This window comes from Pinus tabuliformis, chromosome 7, assembly GCF_031772625.1.
Source record: "Pinus tabuliformis cultivar Carrire ecotype Pingquan chromosome 7, CPIR1, whole genome shotgun sequence".
Lineage (NCBI taxonomy): Eukaryota > Viridiplantae > Streptophyta > Pinopsida > Pinales > Pinaceae > Pinus > Pinus tabuliformis.
The window spans coordinates 1,442,020,719-1,442,026,831 of NC_142293.1; the positions used below are offsets into that span (position 1 = coordinate 1,442,020,719).

General features: G+C 32.6%; 1 long non-coding RNA gene across 1 annotated transcript; it reads left to right on the forward strand.

Annotated features, from left to right (window-relative positions):
* The first annotated feature begins 2,574 nt into the window (after window positions 1-2,574).
* LOC149253104 (uncharacterized) lies at window positions 2,575-3,445 on the forward strand. Its single transcript, XR_016266123.1, has 2 exons — window positions 2,575-2,651; window positions 2,805-3,445. It is a non-coding gene; the product is annotated as an uncharacterized LOC149253104 (long non-coding RNA).
* The last annotated feature ends 2,668 nt before the right edge of the window (window positions 3,446-6,113 follow it).

The following is a 6,113-nucleotide window of genomic DNA, read 5'->3' on the forward strand; positions in this document are numbered from 1 at the left end:
TTCAAGGACTAGGAAGGATAAATTCAAGGGATGCCAAAATCTCGAAATGGAAGCTTCAAGGACTAGGAAGGATAAATTCAAGGGTCAACTTGCATGCTGTGAAAAGACAGAAAAGGACGAAGCCCTACCGTCGAAATGTCAACAGCAGGGAGAAGAGATAATTCTGAGCAGAGGATGATGGATGATCGATTGTAAGGCCGATTCAAAACGGTCAGAAGACTTAATGAATCCCCTGGGACACCGGAAAAGAGTTTTGACATTTTAGATTTTAAAAATATATGTTCAGACATCACTACATTCTTATAATATTCTAGGCATGAAATTACAATATTAAAAAACGGATTGTTAATGTAAAAAAATAAGAGGAACATGTCATATTAAGAAATTTGAGAGATTACTACTACATTCTTATAATATTCCAGGCATGAAATTTATAATATTGAAAAACGAGTTCATACTAAGAAAATTTCCATTCTCCTATTCTTTAATAGATCCATGTGATAGACGTACTTCGTTCCATGAGCTGGCACCCAAAATATTGTGGATTCCACGAGCTAGAACATGTACAGGGAAGGATTAAATGAGTGGGACAATATCAAGATCGATGGCTCGGGGTGGGCAGTAGGCACCGCCTTACGCCACGGTAAGGCCAGCCCTCATAGGTTAGATCGGGTTTGTTTGACGTGCCTTAAATCTAGATGTGAGTCATACACGACCGGCAATAATAATTTAGTGTGTTGCGTGGCATTTAATGTACAGTGGTTATATATTTGTCTACTTAGTTTTCCTAAAAAATGTTTAATTTCACAATAAATGTACTCGTTTAGATCCAAAAATATGCATATATATTTTGCCAATAAAAAAAATGCATATACAGTAATTACTTCACTGGATAATTGTTACCCCTTTGCTGTTGGGATATCATACATCCTGAGGAGGGCGGAAGAAGATAATTTGCATCTGTTCAGTGTGTGTTTTTTTGTTTATAAAATTTGGTTGTCATATATGGTCTCCAATTTACACTTGCATGTCTGACTGCCTTGAATGGTGGAGTCACCAAAACATCACCTGGCGGTATATTTCTCTTATTTTCCTTTCGGAGCTCTGAAGATGGAGGAACAACATTATCTTCAACTACTACAGAGAAAACAGTGGATTGGTGATGGAGAGAGTAAAAAACACTCTCTTCTGAACTACAAATGGGCATGAACACTAAAAATTCTAAAAAACACAAACAGGGCCAGAGATCATATACCCTGCAGTGTTGTTTGACAGTGCAACACAAAGTAACATATGCAGATGTCGTTTCTTGATCCTATTTTCCCCTGAGCAGGCATATCATGTTCACTGGGTGCGGGTAAAGGCACTAACACAAAGGCAGAGGCAATGTCATTATGGGCCCTACTATGGTTCTCTAATTTCCTAAATATACCTTCTATTCACATATTCTGTGACTCCAAGATAATCATTGATTATGTCCGTGGCCAGGCTACCATATACAAGCCCACACTTCAAGGCTGGTTACAACAAATCACATCACTCTAGAGTTCACTACATCACTCCTCGATTCAACATATTAGCAGGGAGTTCAATCTAGATGCGGACAGTCTCTCCAAAAAAGGCATTCTGGACAATCTGGATGGCTTACACATTGAGATCAAGATGGGAGACACTTGCATGGAGGCCGGGGTGCTGCCACTACCAAGATAAATCTACTCACTCAAACATATTTCATTTTTTAATTATCAGATGGACCTTCTCTGTCTATTTCTATCTCTTAGTAACTAGCTGCATCATTTCTGAATTCCATACATTGTCTATTATCGGCCATACATAATTTTATCTAGTACACTAGATATTTCTGATATTTTCCTGATATTTTCTATATTATATAGATCATGATCTTGCTACATGGATTGTTTATGAGGATGAATATATGTATGATCGTATATTCATATAAATGCACATGTTACTGTCACTAACCATACATTGTCTATTATCAGCCATACATAATTTTATCTAGTACATTAGATCTTTCTGATATTTTCTATATTATATAGATCATGATATTGCTACATGGATTGGTTATGGGGATGAATATATGTATGATCGTATATTCATAGAAATGCACCTGTTACTGTCACTAATATGTAGATGTTTTGGAAGCTTCGCAATAAAATGTACCTTTTTTTGAGATTAAATAGATAGCTTTTTTCATTGTGGAAAAAAAAAATTTGTTAGCCCACAGACAACATATTCATGTATGACTCTAACTTGATCGGTAGTCGGTTTGACCAGAACATTATGCAAACTGGAGCAGCGCATCTAATGCTCTTCATGGGATTAGAGTATCTCAGCAGCATCATTAAATGCACTGCTCGTAAATACGATTGTTAATAATTAATTGCACAAAAGTTTGACTCGGTGGAGTAGGTTTGAGCTCAGTATATATATAGACATGTGACTCATGTGACTCTTAACCTATATTACATTCCGTCAAACTTATCTTATCCATAACACCTAATCTCAGTCTATTATTCATCCTCTGAAGTCCGCGCTTGGAGTCCGCCAAATGCTATAAATACTATGTGCAGTAGAGCATGGCATCTATTAGTCTCTCGAAACTTTCAAGTGAATGTGATTAGCAAGTGGTGAGCATATTTTTAACTTTTTGGACGTTAAATTTTTCTTTCTTTGGTATGAAATTCAAGTTATGACTTCTAAATTATGTTGGTTGATCAACTTCTAATTGAATTCGTTTACATGATTTAATATATACATTACATATGTTTTATCTTTTGCAGTGCCGTTGCTCTGAAGCTGGACCTGAAGTCTGTACAAGATAATTTCCGTGAGCTAAGGTTCTTACAATTTTAGGGGAATCTGCAGAAAGAAAGGCCGTCGAGGAAATAAATTCAGCGAAAATGCCTCCAAAGGGTGAAAGTAGCAGTGGCACCTCAAAAGGTAGACTAAATTATAAGGTAGGGTTTACGGATAATACAGATAAGAATTTCGTGAAGAAAATGGATAAAACCAACACGGAGATTCGTAACCTAGCGGAAGATTCTAAGAAGAAAGGGTATGATGTGTTTACTAACCTCAAGGTGATGGTTAGGACAGATGATGACTTGCAAAATTTAAGAGCTGATGCAGTCAACCAACACAACAAGTATAAGTGAATAACTAACTGATGCCACAGTCAATAACTAGGGTATTGTAGTGCATATTTCTATGCACTTTCTGACTACCTTCCTCCTCATGTGCTGTTGTTTTCTGAGAAGCCTGATTTGTGTGAAGTTTCATTTACTGTGGTAAATATGTATATGTATTATCTCCCCAACTTCCTTCTTATATGCTTTCGTTTTCTTAGAAGCTTCACTTGCTTTTGTTTACTTAGAAGCTACTTCTTGTGTTTGAGTGAAATAATAAACATACTTTGATATAAGTATTCGCTTCATTTTTTTTAATGTTATTCCAATTTTTTTGGTGGATGTTTTGCAGTTAAATTTTGGGTAGTTTAAATGTTTATATATATATATATATATATATATATATATATATATATGTGGAAAGTAAGAAAAAAAATATATGAATCTGTAAATTTGTTTTTATCATATTAAAAATATAGTTAATTTTCATATTTTAAATATAAAATGTAAATAAAATAATATAATGTAATTAAGATTTTTTATTATATAATTTCTTTGAGAGTTTAGAAAAATCTATATGAATCAATTATATTGAACATATCAAATTATAATGTATTTTTCCATCATGTATAACTCTTATTTCAATATGTCATTTTATTGTCCATCAATATATATATTTATTGATTATTGCCAATAAATTTATTGATAATATATAGTTATTTCAATTTTTTCTAAAGTTTATTTTATATAGTGGTTGACATATAACATAGTCATTCTTGTAAACATTAGATATCATTTATTTAGCAATGCATCCGCTTGTTCCTATGAATTGATATGTCAAAACAACCTTTTTCCTAAAGATCTTATAATGTGGTTTCTTCTGAAAATGTTTTAAATATTCAACTTTTGTCAATACGAATAATTACTTTATTTAGAAAAAAATGTATACACTATTTTTCACAAAAGAGTTCTAAATCTAATTATAATATGATATAATCTCTTTACACTCCATAATGTAAATTCAAATATAATGTTTTTTTTTTTAAGCCATGATGGTATTCCCACTAATCAAACTTTCCTTAAAATTCCTTTTAAATAATACTTTGGAAGTAGTTTTAGCTTTTTGTAACTTATAAAAAAATAAAAATAAAAATTGAGAAGATTAAGTAAAGCTGTAAAGTGTTTTATTAGTTCATTAAAGAGGAGCGATAAAAAGATATTTTGAACCTATACTTGTGAAATGTAATAGAACAAAATGTGAACAATATAATTTTTCAATATCTTATTCGTTTCATATAAAATGTTGATTCATTTTACAAAATAATATAAATATATTAGTATGCCCACCACTAAGGAGACTCTATTATGTATAAGTAGCCTCATATTCATATAAAAGAGCTAAAAAGGAAAGTAGCTACATTCACCTATACTAGAAAGTCAATGTAGTCCTTGTTTTTTTTTTATGAAAAATATATTTTCTATAATAAATATAGTTAATTATATATTGCATTCTATTATATAAGGCTAGCCTCTACTCCCACCAAATCACATAAAAAAGCTTAAATGGAAAACCACATCCACCTATACTAGTAGGTCAAAGGTCAATGTAGTCCTTTTTTTTATGAAAATTATATTTTCCATTATAAATACACTTAATTGCATATTACATTGCTAGAATTTAGTTTCTAAAGATTAAAAACTTACATATGTGTACATTTTCGGTAATTTAGGTATACTAACTCGCACTATAATAAAAATAAATGTATAATGTGTATATACTTCATACAATTTTGTTATGGACTTAGCTTACAAAATAGAAAAAAAGATAGATCAACATCTTCAAAATTAGCCTCTTCAAGGGGGGAACATCCTTTACATTACACAGATGAACAATTCCTGGATGATACAAATGACAAGAATTCCTTTCTATATATAGGAGTCTAAGGGGTCACAATATAATCATAACCTACATAATAATAATATTGTAAGGACACAACAATAACAATAGTGGGCTTCTATGGGGCACAATAATAACAATATGGGGACTACATGGGCACAAAAATACAATAAGGGGGTTGCACTAGTAACAATAAGGGGCTACACTAGTAGTATAGAGACATAACATTCCCTTCTCCTTCAAAAAAGTGTTGTTCTCAATGCTTGAGTAGTTCTAGATCCTTTTGTATAAAATTATCATCCTTTCATGTGGAATCTTCACCAGGTAAGTTCTTCCACTTGATGAGATACTCTGAAATTGATCTATTTTGTAGCTGTTGGGTTACTGTTTTCGTGACTACTTCAAGATTTAATATGATTTTTACTTCCTCGTCAAGTTTTGGGAATATTGTTTGAATTGGGAGGTTGTCACCTATAACCTTCTTTAAGCATGAAACATGGAAAACTAGGTGCACTCGAGAAGACACAAGAAGCTCCAATTTGTATACCATAATATCAATCTTTTGCAACACTTTATAATTACCATAGTACTTTGGTGATAATTTTTTATCTTGCTTAGCTTGCTTGAGGGGCATTTGTTTTTATGGTTGTAGCCGTAAAAATACCCAGTCCCCTACATCAAAAATTATTTCACTGTGATGTTAATCTTCCTGTTGTTTCATTCGATTTTGCGCCAAAGTGAGGTTATCCTTAAAGAGTTGGAGAACTTGTTGTTGATGCTCGATGTGATATTATCCTGCTTGAACCTTAGAAGTTTCTCTTAAAAATGATGTGATGGATGGTGGATGATATCCATAAAGTGCCATAAATGGGGTCATTTTTGCTACAGTATGGAAGGAAGTGTTATACCACCATTCAGACAGAGGTAAACACTTGACCCATTGTGTTTTTTTATCATATACAAGGCAACAAATATATCATTCCAAACTTTTGAATGAGTGTCCTTCTATCTTGAGAGTTTGAGGAGCGTAATTCCTGCCAATGAATTACAAGATATGGTTAGATTCA